This window comes from Rutidosis leptorrhynchoides, chromosome 8, assembly GCF_046630445.1.
Source record: "Rutidosis leptorrhynchoides isolate AG116_Rl617_1_P2 chromosome 8, CSIRO_AGI_Rlap_v1, whole genome shotgun sequence".
Lineage (NCBI taxonomy): Eukaryota > Viridiplantae > Streptophyta > Magnoliopsida > Asterales > Asteraceae > Rutidosis > Rutidosis leptorrhynchoides.
Window position 1 is genome coordinate 283,430,071 of NC_092340.1, and position 21,786 is coordinate 283,451,856.

The 21,786-nt window shown below is 33.9% G+C and overlaps 1 non-coding gene across 1 annotated transcript; it reads left to right on the forward strand.

The window, feature by feature from the left end:
- Positions 1 to 7,020: 7,020 nt before the first annotated feature.
- On the forward strand, positions 7,021 to 7,127 carry LOC139865319 (small nucleolar RNA R71). Its single transcript, XR_011764847.1, has one exon. It is a non-coding gene; the product is annotated as a small nucleolar RNA R71 (small nucleolar RNA).
- The last annotated feature ends 14,659 nt before the right edge of the window (positions 7,128 to 21,786 follow it).

Genomic DNA, 21,786 nt, shown 5'->3' on the forward strand with positions numbered 1-21,786 from the left:
GCAGTAAGATGTGTCTAGACTTTAAGGATGATAAGCAAATAACTTTTGACACGAAATGATAAGCAAAACTTTTGACATGTAGACACGGTCGAAGTCGAGACCCACTAATGCATCTAAACAACTATCGGTTAGACACACTAATGAAAGATCTGATTCGCTAAGACCACCGCTCTGATGCCAACTCTAATGACCCGTCCTAATCCATCCGGACGGAATCCATATCGATTACAAACGATTCATAATAGTTGGTTACATAGCGAGGATACAATTTTACAAACCTTGCATTCGTTTTTAAAAGACAAACTTTCATTACTTCGAAAGTTGACGGCATGCATACCATTTCCTAATATATCCAACTAAAATTGACTTAACAATAATCTTGATGCACTCAACGACTCGAATGCAACGTCTTTTGAAATATGTCATGAATGACTCCAAGTAATATCTTTAAAATGAGCAATTGCACAGTGGAAGATTTCTTTCGTACCTGAGAATAAACATGCTTTAAAGTGTCAACCAAAAGGTTGGTGAGTTCATTAGTTTATCATAATCATTCATTTCCATCATTTTAATAGACCACGAGATTTTCATTTTCAGTTCTCATAAATATACGTCTCATGCATAGAGACAAAAATATCATTCATATGGATTGAACACCTGGTAACCGACGTTAACTTTAATGCATAGAATATCCCCAAACAGAACCTCTCGTCTGTTTAATAATAATCTCGAAGTACTAAAGCATTCGTACCCCGAATGGGACTTGTCAAGGTCCATAGATCTATCTTTAGGATTCGTGTCAATCAGGGGCCATTTCCCTAAATTCTTAGGTTACCAGACTTGAAGGGCGATATTCGGTTAATAATCCAACCATAGAATGTAATTTTAAGTACTTGTGTCTATTTCGTAAAACATTTATAAAAGCAGCGCATGTATTCTCAGTCCCAAAAATATATTGCAAAAGCATTTAAAAAGGGAGCAAATGAAACTCACCTAATATATTTTGTAGTAAAAATACATATGACTATATTGAACAATGCAGGGTTGGCCTCGGATTCACGAACCTATATTCCATTATGTATATTAACACATGTAATAGTAATCGAACAAATTTATATATATATATTTATTTAGTGATATCATTTTAGAACTCATATGTTCCATTAAAATATTAATATAGTTATATCATATGTATTAGGCTTATTTTTGTATAATTTTATTTGTTTTTAAATAATAGTTATAATAATACTAAAATATTGATGATAATAATAATAATGTTAATAATAATAATAAGAATATTATTAATACTAATAGTAATTGTAATAATACTTATAATAATAATAAGAATTCCAAAAATGATAATTTTCATAAAAATGATAATTTTTAATAAAAATACTTTTGTTAATAATAATAATTTTAACAATGATAATTTAATGGTAATACTTAATAATAATATTAATTGTAATGATAATCCTAATACTCATTTTAATAATAATAAGCATATTATTTATATTAATAATAACAATAACAACAATGTTAATAATAATAATAATAATAATAATAATAATAATAATAATAATAATAATAATAATAATAATAATAATAATAATAATAATAATAATAATAATAATAAATGAACTACCTTAAAAAGCTTTTCCTAAAAAAATTGTCTCAAGTCGGGCTCGAACCCGCGACCTCTCGCTTACCCATCAATACTCCTAACCATCCATCCATCTTGTTTCTCTATTATTATTCGTATTTTGTATATATTTGATACGTATTTTCTATTTTCATTTTCTTCCACCAAAACACTACCAAAATTGATTAATGGATCATAAGCCCAACTATTAAACCTCGGCCCAACACAGCAACGGCCCTATAATCAAATCCAAATTCACGGCCCAAAATAGTTTCCTAAGCCCAACTGAATACAAAAATTCTCGGCCCAAAGCATAAAAATAAATAAATGATTTGCAGTCGCCTTGGTTCGATCCCAGGATATCTCGCTCATCAAACCCCCTCCCAAACCATCTGCTCTGCCTATTATTTACGGATTTAAATTGTATTTAAATTCTTTTAACCCCTATTAATCGATTTTCTTCTACTTCCTCTAAAGTTATCACATAACTACCATCATCATCATATTACACGCATCATCATAATCATATTCGCATTCTCATATTCATCTCATTTGGTCCGATATGGGAACGGGAAAAACAAATAACGATCCAGTGGTTGAAATATTACATTTTCATCTTAGCTAATATTAAAGAAAAGAAAAAAAATGACGTCCCCTTTTGAAGGGTCCAAAGGTGTCGGCCATTCAATCCTATTTGTCCCACATGTATGATTTAAAATACTCCATGTAATATTACTTCTATCATCAAGTTGACAAGTGGGTATGTTCTTGCCACCCTATATAGAAATTGAATTATTTAACAGTTAGAGTATGGTTCGAACTAAAAAGCAACCGAGAAAGAGATAAAGAGAAGATAAAAAATTGGTGACGTTTAGTCTTGATCATGGTGGTTTGTCGTGTAGTGTTGGTCACCGATGGAGATTGTAGGGGTGGCAGTTTAAATGAGTTTGTTTTAACTTGGCCAAAACAGGAGACTGAATTCGTTGCAACGGTGGAGATTAAATGGGTTCGTGATGTTGTGGCGCAAACGAAAATATAAACATAAAGAAGAATCAAAGTAGCAGTGGTCCATGATGAGTGGTTTGATGTCTTGATATTTTTGTTTGGGTGGTTTATGGCTATGAAGAGGAGAGAGTGAGATAGTGAGAGAGAAAGAAAGCTGGGGTGGTGGTATTCGAATAGGGTTTGATGACGAAGATGGCATTGCCATGGTGGGTTCGCGAAGAAGAAGAGAGGGAGAGAGAGAGAGAGAGATGAAGGTAGGGTAAAGGTTGGTTGTGATCATGGTGATGGTGGCCGATGGGTGTGATGGAAGAATGGTGGTAGAGTGGGCCGTGGTGGTTCTAATTGATGTAGGGTAGTGATGGTGGATATGGTTCAACTGTAGTAAAAGGATGGTGTTTCTTAACTACTAGAGGAATTAAAATGGGGTTTTAGGTTCTTGGTTTGCTTGACAAAACATATATGGAAACAAAGATAGTAATAATATTTGCAAGTGGTAACGTTTAACCGGGTTTTGAATGGTGGTGGGTTTAGTTATATCCCACACCGAATAGTAGAGCAGGGGTGTTTGCGGTGGTTGTGTGGATTCACAAGGAAACAAGAAAAGAAAATGAAAGTAGTAATGATGATTCAAGAATGTAATCGAATGTGAAGGGTGTTATGTGGGATTCGCATGAATGCATGAGTAGATGTGTATGTATGTGCTGTTATAGTATGGAAAACGAAATTAAGAGACAAGTGTGTGTGTTTAATATGTGTCTGTATGCTATGTATGCATAACTATATATAATTAGATAGATAGATCGATCAATAAACAGCTTAAATGATTTCAAGTGGGTATGGTGAGTGAATCGACATATCACATTTATTTATATTACACCGTATAGTTTTAATCAATCAAACACAGTAGCGAATAGTAATCAATTAGTAATCAATCAATTAATCAATTAGAAATAGTATCCAACAATCATATATCTCGATGCAGTGTATGTGCATTATGTAATTGCACTGATTGAAAAAAAATAATAGTATAATATTAATTATAATATAATTTAAAATTTAAACGTGTGATTAAGTTAGCCGTCATCTTTCACGGGCTGAATTTTGTACTCCGTCGTTGATCAGTGGCAGATAAAAGTTTCTCTAAAAAATCCCAAATTTTTACAGTAATTATCTTTAGTTATTTAGTAATTATGGTATAAAATTTGGTCATTAAATATTAAATAAAAATTAACTCAACTGTTCGCGCTCGATCCTGGGTAAAATGTAAAAAATGTTAAAGTTTATTATTTAGCTTCTAAATATATTTTTAATAGACCTATGATTCATATAACACATTTTCGGAACACTGTTAATTTTAAATTTATATAAGTTTGAATTTAATTTGCTTAATATCAATCGGAACATCAAACGAATATTACAATCATTTATTATTTATTTTAATATACCTTATTTATATATATTCATATATTTTAAATAACAATTATTATAATATCCTATTTTTATTTTATTAATTTTACTAACAACAACATATTATACTTCAAATTATATTTCGAATTATTATTTATTTATATATACACACATAGCTATTTACAATTAATTGTTCGTGAATCGTCGGGAATGGTCGAAGGTCAATTGAATATATGAAATAGTTCAAAATTTTTGAGACTCATCATTGCAGACTTTGCTTATTGTGTCGAAATATATAAAGATTAAGTTTAAATTTGGTCAAAAATTTCTGGGTCGTCACATCATCCATGAAAACTTCCATGCATTCTTCTATCATATCGTGAAAAATTGCCATCATGCACCTTTGAAAGGTTGCAGGGGCGTTGCAAAGTCCAAATGGCATGCGTTTGTAAGCAAAAGTACCATAAGGGCATGTGAATGTGGTTTTCTCTTGGTCCTCGAGTGCGATTGGAATTTGAAAGTATCCGGAGAAACCGTCAAGAAAACAATAGTAACTGTTTCTGGCTAATCTTTCTAACATTTGATCAATGAAAGGTAAAGGAAAGTGATCTTTTCTGGTGGCGTCATTTAATTTTCTATAATCAATACAAACTCGCCATCCTGTTACAGTCCTAGTAGGAATAAGCTCATTTTTTTCCATTTGTGATGACAGTCATGCCACCCTTCTTAGGTACACATTGAACTGGGCTTACCCATGGACTATCAGAGATTGGATACATTAAACCTGCATCTAGCAGTTTAATTATTTCTTTCTTAACAACATCTTGCATATTAGGATTTAGTCTTCGTTGGCGTTGCACATATGTTTTATGACCTTCTTCCATAAGGATTTTATGTGTGCAATACGAAGGACTTATGCCTTTAATGTCATGAATCTTCCATGCAATAGCTGGTTTGTGAGCTTTTAGCACAAAAATGAGTTGAGATTTTTCATTTTTCGTAAGAGAAGATAATATTATTACAGGTAATTCAGATTCACCATTTAAATAAGTGTATTCCAAATGGTTTGGAAGTGGCTTTAACTCTAATATCGGTGGTTCTTCTATCGATGATTTGTATCGATATATGTCTTCCCCTTTCAACATTTGAAGTTCTTCTGTTGTTGGTTCGTAATCATTAGCCATAAGTGCGGCTAACAATTCAGCTTCATTAATTGGTTCAGTTCCTTCTCCTAAAGAACATTCCCATGTTCCTTGTAATTCTGGAAATTCTTCTAAAAATTATGCATGTGAATTTATAGTTTGAATATAATAACATGTATCATCTGCAGATTGCGGTTCTTGCATGGTTCTATCAACAGAAAAGGTAACACTCTCGTCCTCTATACTTAGGGTCAGTTTCTTACCAAACACGTCTATTATTGCTTTAGCCATGTTTAAGAATGGTCTTCCTAATATGAGAGGAACTCGAGAATCTTCTTCCATGTCCAGAATAACAAAGTCTACTGGAAATACTAAAGTACCAACTTTAACTAGCATGTTTTCCATTATCTCTCTAGGATATTTTACTGATCGATCGGCTAGTTGAATGCTTATTCTTGTTAGTTTCAATTCTCCAAGGTCTAGTTTAGCGTATAGTGAATACGGCATTAAATTTATACTAGCACCTAAGTCTGCCAATGCTTCTATTGAACTAAGACTACCCAGAAAACATGGAATTGTGAAACTTCCTGGATCTGATAATTTTTCTGGTATCTTATTCAACAGCACTGCAGAATAATTAGTATTCATTGTAACAGCCGAGAGTTCTTTCATTTTCTTTCTATTTGTGATTAGATCTTTCAGGAATTTAGCATATCTTGGCATTCCTGAAATCACATCAATGAAAGGAAGATTGACATTTATTTGTTTAAACATATCCAAGAATTTGGATTGCTCGGCTTCAAGTCTTTCTTTTCTCATTTTACTCGGGTAAGGAAGCGGTGGTTGTTATGGTTTAACATAAGGCTTTACCTTAACTGTGTTATCTTCATTAACTTTTTCAACTACCGGTTCTGTTTCCTTCTCTTGCTAAGGCTGTGATGCCTGTGGAGTAGGAATAGAGTCATCAGAAATTACAGGTATTTTAGGTAATTTAAGTGTAATACCACTTCTCGTGGTAATGGCTTTAGCTGTTTCATTTCGGGGGTTAGCATTTGTATCACTAGGTAGACTTCCCGGTTTTCTTTAACCTATCAACCTTGCTAGGTTGCTCACTTCTTGTTCTAGATTTTAGATTGAAGCTTCTTGATTTCTAAATGCTTGAGCATTTTGTTCATTAGTTTGTTTCTGAGATGTGAAAAACTGCGTTTGAGATTCAACTAGCTTCGACATCATATCTTCTAAATTTGGCTTTTTATCATCGGTTTGTGGTGATTTATTTGTAAAAATAGGTCTTTGCCGATTGTAAGTATTATTGGATACTTGTTGATTGCTAGGACGTTGTTGGTTGTTGAATGGAACATTTCGGTTATAATTCTGATTTTGATTGTAGTTTGGTCTTGGTGTTGATAATTATTTTGATAATTATTTCCAGGCCTTTGGTTCATGTATGAAACATTCTCTCTTTGTTCAATTGTTTGTTCAATACTGAGACAATCTTTTGTAAAATGTGGTCCTCCACACTGCTCACAACTAATTCGTATTGCGTGAATATCTTTAGTCATCTTTTCCATTCGTCTCTCGAAAGCATCTAACTTTGCAGAAATGGAATCAAATTCATGGCTAGAATCAGCTCTAGCCGCTTTAGATGATCTAAAGATGTCTTTTTCTTGATGCCACTCATGTGAGTGGGAGGCTGTATTATCAATAATTTTGTAAGCTTCAGTTGCGGTTTTCTTCATAATGAAACCACCAGCTGCTATGTCGATGTCTTTTCGTGTAGTAATGTCGCATCCTTGGTAGAATTTTTGTACTATTTGATAAGTGTCTAAACCATGTTGAGGACATCCTCTCAACAACTTTCCAAATCTTGTCCACGCTTCATATAAAGTTTCATTTGGCTTCTGTGTGAACGTAACAATTTCTTCTTAAAGTCTCACGGCTTTAGATGCCGGAAAGAATCTTTTAAGAAAATTTTCAACTAAAACATCCCATGTATCAATCGCCGCTTCAGGTAACGATTCTAACCAATCTTTGGCTTCTCCCTTTAAAGTCCAGTGAAATAACATGAGATAGATCTGTTCATGCTTAACTTCTCTGATTTTGAATAGAGTACAGATCCTATTAAAGGTACGAAGATGTTCGTTTGGATCTTCCTTCGGCGTATCACTAAATTGGCATTGATTAGTTACCATGTGTAGGATTTGTCCTTTGATTTCATAATCTGGTGCATTAATGTCTGGTTGAGTAATTGCATGACCTTGGCCCGTGCGTGTAGCTCTCATTCGATCTTCCATACTTAGAGGTTCTTGATTTTCCATGATTGAATTTGTTGAATATGATAGAGGATTCTGATTTAATGGTTTCTTCCTCTACAATCTCCGGTTGAAGGATTTGTGGTTCAGGAGGAATGATTAGTGGTTCAGGATCTCTGAATTGTCCTTGAATATCCTCCGGGTTCTCAATTGTGAGGTCAGGCTCAAAAAATGGATTATTGGAAATTTGAATTGGAGTACTTGGTCGACTAGATGATGATTCTAAAGAAAAATCAACGGCGACAATGTTGGCTAGATGTCTTGATCGAGTTACAGGTGGTGAACGTATGAAAGGTGGTGAACGTTTTGCTCGGTGCATTCACTGAATATCCTATTTGTTATAAAAATAAAAAAAAATTATATAAGTTATCAAATTAGTAGACTTTTTTGCTTTTGCCCACGTTTCGAATAGCCAAAAGATGCAGCAGGGAGCCAGGACCCTTTAAATCGGAAGCCCACAACTCGCCACTAACAAATCCAACTATTACTACGAACCAGAAAATTTTGGATGTCTATCAATTTAACCGCTTAAAATAATTTTTTGTCGAAATTTTGAAGATAAAATCTATGTCCTAAAAACTAGAGCGTCGAGAAATAAGAAAGAAAAAGAGTGCGTCGAAAAACGTCGAAAAATAAAAGGTCGAAAAATAATAATAAGAAAGTAAAGCGTTGAAACTTAAAAGTCTAAAAACTAAATATTAAAAATTGTGTCTAAAGAAATTAAAGCTTAAAAGGAATTCTATATCCAAAACGGCAATAACTTAAATAGGCACTAAAATCTATTAAATATTAAAGCGATAAGCGACGTTGTAAAATTCTAAAGCGTCTAGATCTTAATCTAAAGAAAAAGCACTTAAGGGATTTTACGGCAAACCTAAGAGTCTAGAAATATAAAATTACTACGGCAAAATACAAAGTTTAAACTAATTACGAACAATAAATATATAAATTACGAATTAAACGATAAAAATATACAATTTATAAAAAGATATAAAAAATGATAAAATTACTTATTTTTATAAAAATATTATTTTTATATTATTATTTTATAAAAGTATTAATTATAATTATAAAAACTTAATTAAAACTAATTTAAATAAACTTAAACTAAATATTTTTTAATTAAAACCCTAAATAATAACTTAATTAATAATAATAATAATAATTAAACGTAAACCCTAATCGTACAGTCAAAGGTACCAGACCTGTCAGACAGGCTCATGCGGTCGCATGGGGTTAAAGGGCTAATCTCATGCGGTCACATGAGGTTCAGGCTCAGTTCACATGCAGGTTCAAAATCGACAGGTTCAACGTGTAATTTAATATATATTTTTTTATTTTCTGTTTTTAATTTATAGAAAAATATACTTTAAACAAAACTTATATATAAAAAATAATACTTATTAGGTTTTTTTTGTAACTAAAAAAATAACTTTTTAATTTAAACTCTTAAAAAAAATATAGAAATATATTTTTCTTTTTATTTTTTTATATTTTTATTTTTAATAATTAAAACTTATGTAAATATATTTTTACAAAAATAGATTAAAACTAAAAAAAATTTATTATAGCGTTCTATGGCATCCCCGGCAGCGGCACCAAAAATACTTGATGTGTGCGAGGTGTAGTACGAAATAGATTATATTTTACTACGAAATACTATTAAATACGATACAATTTTACACAAGTTATTTATTTATTTATTGAATGGGATATACCTAAACCTTGCTACAACATTTATAGGCAGTGTACCTAATTGTAGAGTAGTGTAGTTTTTAGTAAGTCCAATTCGTTCCACAGGGAGCTAGCTGAGTTTAACGCTATATATATATTTTAAACTATATTGTACTTATATTATATATAAGTAGTATTATTATTATTATAAAAAGGGGGTTTTACCGTTTAGTGGCCGGTTTGTCGATTTTAAAACTTAAGTCACAATTAAAACCTAATGTAAAATATTAAATATAAATATAATTTAATTTAAAGCGTAAAGTAAATGACGATAAATAAAAATGCAATAAAATAAAAGTGCGATAATTAAAATGAAATAATTTAAAGTACGATAAATAAAATGACGATAAATAAAGTGCGATGAGATATAAAATAAAGGAATTATGCTTATTTAAACTTCCATAATCATGATGTTTGACGTGTTGATTTTAGTTTATTACCATGAGTTAATTGTCTTTTGTCTTGGATTATTCGATATATCCATCTTGTTTTGTCCATAATAGTCCATCGATCATAATTATAAAGTGCGAGAGTCTTCGCTAATTTAACCTTATACCCGAAGTCAAATATTCCAACTAATTGGGGATTCGAACTGTAACAAGGTCTTAATACTCTGTTTAATGAATACACCAGGTTATCGACTGCGTGTAATCTAAGGTTTTAATACTTTGTTAACAATTACACCAATTACCCTTGAATGTAATCCACCCCTGTTTTGATGAGTCCAGTGACTATTAATCCATCCCCGTATCCGGTCAAATGAATAATTATTAGTATTTATAGATATCCCGCCCACCGTACCCAGTCAAGCGTATGTGGTTATATATAAACACGTCAAATTATAAATCTCTATATTAAATCAACGAGATATCATTTAATTAATATAAAGCCCATTAATAGCCCATAGTCCAATTTCCACAAGTGTCGGTCTTTTGTCCAAACCCCAATTATGGTCAAAAGCCCAATAACCCAGTCTTAATATTTAGTCCAACATCACGATTACTTCGGCTTAAATAAACATAATAATAACTTAGCTATGAGACATTAATTTAAAAAGGTTGAACATAACTTACAATGAGTATTAATCGCGTAGTGTTACACGGACAAAATTTCGACTTACAAACTTAAAACATTCGCCATTATAACCTTATTATCATTAACTTAATATTAAAATTATAATTATAAAATAAATATAAATATATTTGAGAGAGAGTAAGAGATCAGTTGATGAAGGTGTCATTTATTCGTCCAAATTCGTGGTATTTATAGGACCTGGCCATGATTTCTGGCTCATGCGATCGCATGAAGTTTATTCTTCATGGCCATGCGATCGCATGGACCTTTGAGACAGCTCACAATGATTTGTTTTCTAGTTTGCCGACGGTTTTTAATAATATAATATAATATATATAATTATATATAATTATATATATATATTATATTATATTCATGTGCATAGTTGACTTCTACTTTCAGTTCCGTTGAGTCGCGCGTTGACAGTTGGTTCATGTCCTGGTTCCGGATTTTCGAACGTCCTTTCGTACGATTTAATATCTTGTACTTTGCGTTTCGCGGCTCGTACTCTTGTAACTTTTAGACGTTTCTCAGCAGTAATTTGAACCACTTGGATTGTACTTTGTACTTTTTAGCGTTTTGGTCGTTTGCATCTTCAAATCGTCGAATCTGTCTTTTGTCTTCATCTTTTATTATTTAAATGAATATCACTTGTAAATAGAATAATTGCAACTAAAAGCTTGTCTTTCTTGAAGGATAATGCTATGAAATATATGTTCATTTTTAGCATTATCATTGATCCCAAAAGTAATATTTCAAATCCGCAAAGAATTTCTTCTTTTGTTAATAAGAAAATCCCTTCTGAAGAACACTTGAGGCTAGATAATTTGTGTAGTCCATAAACCAAGGAACTTCCGAGTCATTATGGACCCGCATTAAGGATTCATCGGGAAATGTGTCCTTTATATCCGACTCATTGACCTTTTCCAAATTATAATTCTCAAGACAAGACAAATGCTCAGTGGCCAGGTTCTTGGCCCCCTTTTATCGTGAATCTCAATATTGAATTCCTGTAAGAGAAGAACCCAACGAATGATACGTTGCTTGGCATCTTGCTTAGCAAAAAGGTACTTAAGGGCTGAGTGGTCGGTATAGATAATGGTCTTGGACAACACCAAATAGGGACGAAATCTATGAAATGCGAAGACAACTGCGAAGAGCTCCTTCTCAGTTGTGGTATAATTAATCTGAGCTCCCGTTGGTGTCCTTCTCGCATAGTAAATTGGACGAAAATGATTATCATGGCGTTTTCCTAAGACGGCTCCCAATGCATAATCAGTAGCATCACACATAAGCTCAAAAGGAAAACTGAAATCAGATGATACAATTATAGGAGCTTGTGTGAGCTCAGTTTTTAGAATGGAGAAGGCTTTCTTACAATCATCATTAAACTCGAAAGGAACATCCTTCTCAAGGAGCTTGGTCATGGGGCGAGCGATTTTCGAAAAGTCTTTTATGAATCGCCAATAAAACCCAACATGACCAAGAAAGCTACGAATAGCCTTAACACTCGTCGGTTCAGGTAGTTTAGATATGACCTCCAGTTTGGCTTGGTCTACTTCAATCCCTGTACGAGATATTTTGTGGCCTAGAACGATGCCTTCTTTTACCATGAAGTGGCATTTTTCCCAATTCAAGAATAAATTGGCTTTCTCGCATCGAATCAGCATACGTTCAAGATTGGAAAGACATGAATCGAAGGAGTCTCCAAAGATGGAGAAGTCGTCCATAAAGACTTCCATACACTCTTCTATCATATCGTGAAAGATCACCATCATGCACCTCTGAAAGGTTCCAGGAGCATTGCATAACCCGAAAGACATGCGACGATAAGCAAAAGTACCAAATGGACAAGTGAAAGTTGTCTTGTCTTGATCTTGGGGGTCTATGGGAATTTGGAAATACCCGGAGAATCCATCTAGGAAGCAGTAGAACTCCTTTCCCGCTAACCGTTCAAACATTTGATCGATAAATGGTAGCGGGAAGTGATCCTTCCTAGTGGCGTCGTTTAAACGACTATAGTCTATACAAACCCTCCAACCTGTAACCGTGTGCGTAGGAACAAGTTCGTTCTTTTCGTTAAGCACAACCGTTGTACCCCCTTTATTTGGCACAACTTGGACATGGCTCACCCATGGGTTATCGGAGATTGGGTAAATTAACCCGGCGTTAAGTAACCTGACTACCTCATTTTTCACCACGTCCTTTATATTCGGGTTTAGCCTCCTTTGACTTTGGACAACAGGTTTATACTCATCCTCTAAGAGGATTTTATGAGTGCAAAAGGAGGGATTGATGCCCGGTATGTCGATCGTTTTCCAAGCTATTGCCTTTTTATGAGCCTTTAGAAGATTAATTAACCTACCCTTTTGATCACCGGTAAGGGTAGAAGAGATAATTACCGATAATTGAGACGTACCTTGAAGATAGGCATACTCTAAATGTTCCGGGAGTTTCTTAAGTTCAAACACGGGTGGTTCTTCAAAAGAAGTTTTGATTCAAAACTTATCCTCCTCCATGATTTCTTCAACCAGTTCCTCCTCTTTATAATCTTCTTCATCACTCAACTCATCATCCGTATCTGCTCTCATCAAGTATTCAAGTTCAGCATCTAAATCAAAGTCATTACTTCCATCCGTAGGAACAAAACCTGTGGTATCAACCTCCAATAATTCCTGCAAGTCATGCTCAACACACAAATCTATAACATCAAGTTGAAAACAAGTATCATCATCAGTGGACTTGGGTTGTTTCATGGCCTTGTCTACATGACAAATCACTCTTTCATCACCTACACCTATGCTAAGTTGGTTTTGTTAAACATGAATAATAGCATCAGCGGTGTTTAGAAAAGGTCGACCTAGAATGATTGGTACTTTAGTGTCCTCTTTCATTTCAAGCACCACAAAATCGGCCGAAAAGACTAATGGTTCCTTGTTTGGACAAGGGTGACTAACTCTTACTATTAAGTCTTCGGCTATACCTATGGGAGTATCAAAAGAATGGTTAGCCAAACTAATTCCCATTCTATTCGGTTTCAAGTCTCCTAGGCCAAGTTTCAAATACAATGAATAAGGCATTAAATTAACGCTCTCTCCCAAGTCGGCTAGTGCATTGTACACTACCGAATCACCCAATAAACAAGGGATAATAAAGCTACCCGGGTCTCCTAATTTTGGAGGCATCTTTTGCTTTTGCAAAATGGTTGAACATTCCTCATTGAGGAACGTGGTCGACACCTCTTGGTACTTACCTTTAGAAGAGATCAGGTCCTTTAAAAACTTCCCGTAGTTGGGCATTCCTTTTATCACTTCCGCCAATGGCATATTGACGCTGATTTGATTGATCATATCCAAGAATTTCTTGTACTGATTTGCCAGCTTATCTTTCTTCAGAGCTTTAGGATATAGGATCAATGCTTTGTACACTCTCAATGGCGGCTTAGCTATGATCTCTGGTGGATCATCTTTCTTTTGCTCTTGAGCTTTTGGCTCATCATCCTTAGATTCATCCTTCTGAGACTCCTCATCAGTAGGTACCAGCAAAACATTAGGAGAAACAATAGGAGAAACAACAGGAGGAGACTTCGGTGTCTCTTCGTTAATAACCAAACCACTTCGGGTGGTTATGGCATTCACGTGCTCATTTCTAACTGGTCCTTTGTTGTTTGGATTAGACTGCGTATTAGAAGGGAGAGTACCCGGTGGTCTCTCCGATAAGGACTGAGCAATACGTCCCACATCTCGTTCCAAATTCTGAATCGAGGCCTGCTGACTTCTGACATTCTATTTTGTAGATTCACGATCTTGCCTCAAAGCAGTAATACTCTCGTCAGTTTTCATGATAAAACCCCTTAGCAATTCTTCCAATGGAGGTATCTTATTTTCTGGCTGCTGAACTGGTTGCATAGGTTGCTGAAAATTTCTAGGTGGTGCTTGCTGATTTCTGTTATTAAACCCAGACGGCCTGTACGGATATGTCTTCTAATTACCCTGATAAACCTGATTACCATTTTGATAATTAGTACCACTCGTATTACCCACTTGGTTGAAAAACTGCCTTCCACCCGAAATTTCACTAACCGCAAAATCACCCTTTTTCACATAACGCAGATAATTAGCATGTTCCTCCATGGATGCTTGATCACAATCTTTCGTAAGATGTGGTCCTTGACATAACTCACAACCAACCTTTATCACGTGCATTTCTTTAGTCATTGACTCCATCTGTCTTTTAAAAGTTGCAAGTTGAGCCTTAACTGAAGCAAGTTCGTCACTAGTTTCGGTACTAGCAACGTAAAAAGAGCGAGAAACATCCATCTCTTGATGCCAATCATAAGAATGCATAGCAGTTTCGGAGATGATGTCATAAGCTTCATCCGAAGTCTTTTTCATTAATGAACCACCTGCAGCAATATCAATTTCTTTCCTAGTCGGCACATTGACACCCTTGTAGAAAATCTGGACCTTATTAAAATTGTTCAACCCGTGTTGAGGACAATTGCATAACATTTTACCAAACAGTGTCCATGCATCATAGAGTGTCTCATTAGATTTCTGTACGAAGTGATTGATGTCACTATGAAATTTAGCAACTTTAGAAGCCGGAAAGAAACGCTCCAAAAACTTATCTTCCATTGTAGGCCAATTGTCAATCTCATCTTCGGGCAATGATTCCAACGAATCCTTGGCATCGTCTTTTAAGGACCAAGGAAAAACCCTCAAATAGATAACTGTATCTTCAAATTGAGCAATCTTGAACAAATTACAGATACTTTTGAAAGAACGGAGATGCTCGAATGCATCCTCTTTAGGTGTACCCCTAAACTGGCACTGATGAGTTATCATATTCAGAATCTGCCCCTTAACCTCAAAATCCGTGTTGACTGTCGGTTGTCTAATGGCATGTCCATTACCAGCCCTTGTGGCTTTCATCAAAGCTTCCATCCATTGACCTTGCGCTGGTTCACCCATTGTATCTTCTTCCTTCTTGATATATTCAAAGTCTGGAATATAAAAAGGTAACTCAGCGAAACCTTCGGCAATTTCCTGTTCTTCTTTAGCTTTGCTGCATGTATGGTAAACTGTAGATAGTTCCAGAGTTATTTGTACCTAACCTGCAATCACACCACAACAAAACCGCGCATAAAACCAAATAAAAATTGACAGAAAAGTAACTTTTGCAAGAATTGCTTCTCTCAAAAGGATCGAATTATTAAAAGCAAACTTTAAAATCCCAATGTAACACCGCTCCCCGGCAGCGGCGCCAAAAGGTTGATATGTGAAATTGTACCTTAAAATAATTAGCTAAAAACTTAACAATTATCACACGCTTACAGGCAACTATAACCCGATCATGCAGTAATCTATAAGTAATTTGACCAGTTCGTTCCACAAAGAGCAGTTTAATCGAGATCTTAAAACTAGTAATTATCCTAGAGATTTAATAAAAGAGTTGGTTTGTATTTTAATTCACGCAATTAACGTGAAGTGAATAAACGAATTAACAATTAAGATAAAACAGTGTCCACTTGAATGATTCACCATGGATATGGATTGTTCTTACGATTATTACCGATTATTATGTCTTTAATATAGTTGTATGACTTCTCACAAAGTTCTAATCAATCAAAGTTAGTAAAATCACATAAACTAACTTCAAGAGATTAAACTATATTTGATAGAAACTAATGAGACTTGATTCGGACTAAACTCACGTAAAATCCTAATTATGACAATCACTTGTAATAATTACACTCTTATGCAGTTCACAATCCTTTCAATTACCAATTAAATCAATGACTCAATCACTTGAAATCACTTCTCTAATTGTCTAGATCACCTAAGTGTTAAGCACAAATTGCATCTCAAATCTAACTCACATTAAACGTTTAACAATCTATGTAACTGAATTAAGAACATAGAACATGCATACAAGTGGATCTCTAATCAAACAAAATCAATTTCAATCATAAAACATTAAATCCATAAGATAGAACAATCCAATATTCATAGTTTCACATTCAAGCAAACACTAAACTGATTTATCCTAGCATATTAAAGTAGCAAGAAACAAATAAACAATAAAAACTAAGAATATTCATGAATACAATGATAAACCGATAATAAAAACTAGTACTGAACGTTATGATCAACTGAATAGAAGTAAAGAATGAGCAAATCTTCAATGGTAGGGTTTAGGTCTTCAAAGAACCCTTCAATTCGTAGCTGGAAAACTGCACACCCTTTTAGGGTTAAAAACCTCGAATATTTATAGCTGCACAAAAAGTCACCAGTTCGGGCCAGCGTCGCGACCGCGATAAGGCCATCGCGACCGTGATCACCAAACAGTATCGCGACCGTGATTCATATATCGCGGCCGTGATTCACCCCTTCTCTAATTCTGTCAATCCCTACCAATGTATTACGACCAGAACACCATCCATCGCGGCCGGAATCAACTCCAGACTCAGTAAAAAGTTGATTTCTCGCGTCCAATCATACTTTAAGCTCAAATATTACCAATACTTAGCAAGAAACAACCAAAACATTAACCCGAAGACCTTTGGAGCTATATTCATCATTTAATCTCAATTAATCACAAAAGTCTTCACATTTCCTCAAATAACCGACAATAAAGAACCGATATCGCGATGTAAAATATGTATAGTTTGAGCGATATCAATCTGCATCATCAAAATCACTAACATTTAAACCAACTTGTTGATTTATTCAATTTCATATATAAACATAGGACTTTTTTGCTCAGTTGGTCCCTCTATTATACCCCAAATCGCTAGTTTGGTCCCTCGGTTTTTAATTTGGCAATCAGCGTCCCTGAGTTATTTTGATTTGGCAATCAGCGTCCCTCCGTCAAATTTCTGTTAAAAAGGTCCGTTAACCCTTGTCATGTGCAATGCATGTGAGGGTATAATCATCATTTTAATCTTTTTCACTAATTTAAAAATTTAAAAACAAAAATAAAAAGCTATATTCATCTTTAGCTTCATTTTTATCTTCATCTTTAATTTACATATACATATATATATGAACTCATTAAATCCAAACACATTCAAACTACTAAATTTAGGTGTGTTCATACAAAAGCTCTGCATTCGTTTCAACAATCAGACCACCCAACAATTAAACTTAGTAATTAAACTTGCAATTGACAAAAGCAATAATCAGATGCAGGGATGAACACCAATACAAATCTAAAAATTCGATTCAAAATTAGTAACCCACACGTTTTTTCTCAAATAAATTCATCATCTAAAGATATGTAGAGAAAAATATGCACTGTATATAGATAATATACCCGTATAAATGTATGTACAGAGGGGTCACTACCTGACCTTTCATCATCTTTACTAACAATTTTTCAAACAAAGCTCTCGATTTGAAACACATATACAGGTAATACATATAGATCCAACCCAATCATATCATATCATATAAAAGGATTATAATTTATAATTGCTAAGAAATAACGATAAATTACCGATATTTAATATTCTTCACCAATCCCAGATGCAGATTGGTTGGTTTCAAGTGCGCAACGATTTCATTTTCACAATCAACATATATTTCAACGACGACAAGAATCTTCTTCATCCCACTTGCATAAATCATCTCACTTGCAGGTTTCGATTTTAGATCTACACTACTTGCAGGTTTTCATTTTGATATAAACCACCCGTGACTAAACCCTCTTTTAATCGACATATTAGATCAGATTATTGTTGGTGATGGTTTGTTGATGACGGCGATGACGGGTTGATGACGACGATGAAGGTTGTTGGCGGCGATGATGGTGGTTGAAGTGTTGGTGGCGATGAAGGTTGTTGGTGATGATGATTGTTGACGGCGATCATGATGGTTGAAGTGTTTAATTGAGGACGTAGTGTTTAATTGAACAATGTGTTTTTTTTTTTTAGTTTAGATGATAAAATAAATGATTATGAAAATAGATTTTATTTTTATAGATTTATAAGTGAAAAATATATAAATTATAAAACTTTTTGCGTCGGTGGTCCCTCATTTTTAGTGAAAAATGAGTAAAAATACGAAATTACCCTCGCATGCAACTCACGTGATGGGAGTTAACGTCCAATTTGGATGCCCAGTTGACGGAAGGACGCTAATTGTCAAATCAAAATAACTCAGGGACGCTGATTTCTAAATTAAAAATCAAGGGACCAAACTAGCGATTTAGGGTATAATAGAGGGACCAACTGAGCAAAAAAGTCTAAACATAGACTTAAACGTCATTTAAATTCATTCTTATACATAAACCTGTCATAAACTCATCTTAAAACAACATCTCACTTCCATTTCTTTCGAAAAAAACTTTAACTGACATCATAACCTTTATTTTGGAATTTTGACGGACTCAAAGCATAAACCATACATTAAATCATGAACTAAACATAACTAAGAATAAACATTGAGTGGTACGAAGCCTTTGTGTTGCCGGGTCCCTTGTCCTTTAATTAGCGAGGGTTCGAATCTCAAAGGGGGAGGTTTTCTCAAGGATTCTGTTGTGATGATAAAGGGTTATGCCCCAAGCCGCTCGGTTTAATCCAAAGCACACCGGGTACCCAATGCGGCGATGATGTGTGAAAAGTTTCCTCTTAACGCGCGAGTGAGTGGCAAATGAGAGTATTTGATGCCGAAATAAGCCGTTCTAAAAAAGATTGATTAATTTTAAGTGTGCAAGTCATACCTCAACTTCTTGTAACAAAATCCTAATTCCAAATTGAATAAGAAAGGATGATGGTGGTGATTTCCTTGCTTCCAATCCTTACATGCATGAGATCAATCCACTAAATTTTGGAAACCCTAGTTTTCTTATTCACCAACCTCGTTTTTTTTTTTTTTTTTTTTCTGCCCTCTAATCTTCTTCCAACTTCTAAAATGAGCTAGAAGCTCTTATTCTTTAAGTTATATCACTACTTTAAAAATTTGACAACTTGAGTCCCTCTCATCATACTTAGTTGAGGTCATGGGCGGATTCAATGTAGTGCAACTGGGGTCACCCGCCCTCGGTGATCGAAATAATTTTAATAATATTTTATTATGTACTTTCAATAAAAACTGTACGGTGTTATATGAATATAAAATAAATAGGAGAATTCTTGAACAAGTTGTTCTTTAGCTCACTTGGTTAGAGTGAAGTCTACCTATTACATGGTTGCAGGTTCGAGATCTTGCATTGTCAATTTTAAAACTGAATTTCTCAGTTTCACTCATTATACCTCCTTTTCAGTGTAGCTTTTTTTTTTTTTTTCCTGACTATAATATAGAATACTATTAAAAATGGAAAATGAAGGACCCTAACAAGTACAGTCCAAAACAACTCGAAAATTGTTGAAATAAGTAAACGTCACAAACTGACGATAACTTCAAGCGAACCCAACGGAGCCAAAATCTCTAGTCTAAACTAGCAAACTAAGATAGAACACTAGAATTACACAAACCAAATTCTAAAACAAAACAAACATAGACAATCTTTAAACAAAACATTCAAAATGCTCTTTTATTTATGTATAACAAGGTGTTTTTCTAGTATTTACTCATTTGGTTACAACATAATCCTGTAACTACAAGGTCTTAGGTTTGAGACTTACAAGTGTCATCTTTCAAAAAAAAGTTTGCCCCGTTTAAATTTTTTTTCTGGATCCGTCACTGGTGGAGGTGGTCCTTCACCCTAATTAATCATAACATTTACTTAACTTGCATGACTAGTCATTCTTAACAATTACTTAACTTGAATTATCTTATTAATCTCTAATCAATTAAATCAGTGAAATAAATGATAAAAGATAAAATAAATGGGCGTTACAAAGTTTGTTAGGTTTCTCTTCGTATAAATATATTTGTTCTAAAAAAAAAAAGGTTTGACGATGTGAGTTGACAAAAGGGGTTTTGTTGGCTGTGATGGTGACTGACAGCATGTTATAATAATAACGTACTACTACTACTGCAGGGAATAATTTTCCTACTTCCAATTCCTATAAAAAATCACTGCAAATACTCGTACAATATCATCCCAACTCCAAATTTATCCCCACATTTATTGTTGTTTGCAGTAAATCAAAAGAGTAAATAGGTACGCGTACTATTCCTGCCTAATTACCTATACCTAAGATAAATATATAAATCATACTCTCTAGTAATCCCTCGTTCCCTAAATTTTTTTTTTTTTCGAAAGGCAATAATTTTATAAAATAAATAAGACTAGTAAGACACTAGTAATTACAACAATCCTAAATAATAACTTCGGACAAACACGATTCCATGAAGCCACCGACCTCCAAAATACAACAAATAAGGCTACAATAATCTAACAATCTAAGCTTCTACCTGCCGTCCAAATCAACACTACACATGACCACAAAATGGCAACACTAGTTAGAAAACCTGAAAACGGGTGAAAAATAACCACGGCCAACATCACAATAACTGAGATAAACCCGTCGATCAAACAATCTAACCAAGCGGTGGTACAGTGAAATGTAGAAATGTTACGGAGTAAGAAAATTATGACTGTAAAATTATAATCAATATCCACGACCTAAAACTTCACTCTAGCCACCGAATCGGCAAGATCAACAATCAAATCAACTAAAACCCACAATCATGAAATTATCACAACACCAAGCATCCAAATAACACAAAGCCACATTTTAATTTCACAATATAAACCTCAAAAACAATGATCATGAACCTTGATTAAAACCATAACAATCTCACATCTATATCGCGAATACCCCTACAACTATGACATGAAAAGCATCAAAAGAACCCGAAAACACCAACACAAACCATCCAATCACCATCTAATATAACAACTTGAAACGACCCGACGCTAATATCCAAAATCACCCGAAATCACGTTATAAACAACGCAACACAAACCACAAGAACTGCTATCTTTATATAACGAAAGGACACGATCAACTACCAAATATTTTAATTATATATATATATATATATATATATATATATATATATATATATATATATATGTATGTATGTATGTATGTATGTATGTATGTATGTATGTATGTGTGTGTGTGTGTTTACAATTAATTGTCATGCCGTCATACACCCGTTATGTCCATACACACTGACTCGCCCCTAATTTGTTAATGGATATATATATATATATATATATATATATATATATATATATATATATATATATATATATATATATATATATATATATATATATATATATATATATATATATATATATATATATATATATATATATATATATATCACACATAACACTTCTCATATTATCCCAACATCATGGGTTATACAGATCCTCTTACATGGATGTAATCTAGTTTCGTATAGACCCTTAATCTGTTCTATCTCCAAAAGGCTTACTCATTACTGTAGAAACTTTCATCCGCCCTCGGCAAATTGCAAACTATATGTGCACACCACATTAATTCAGG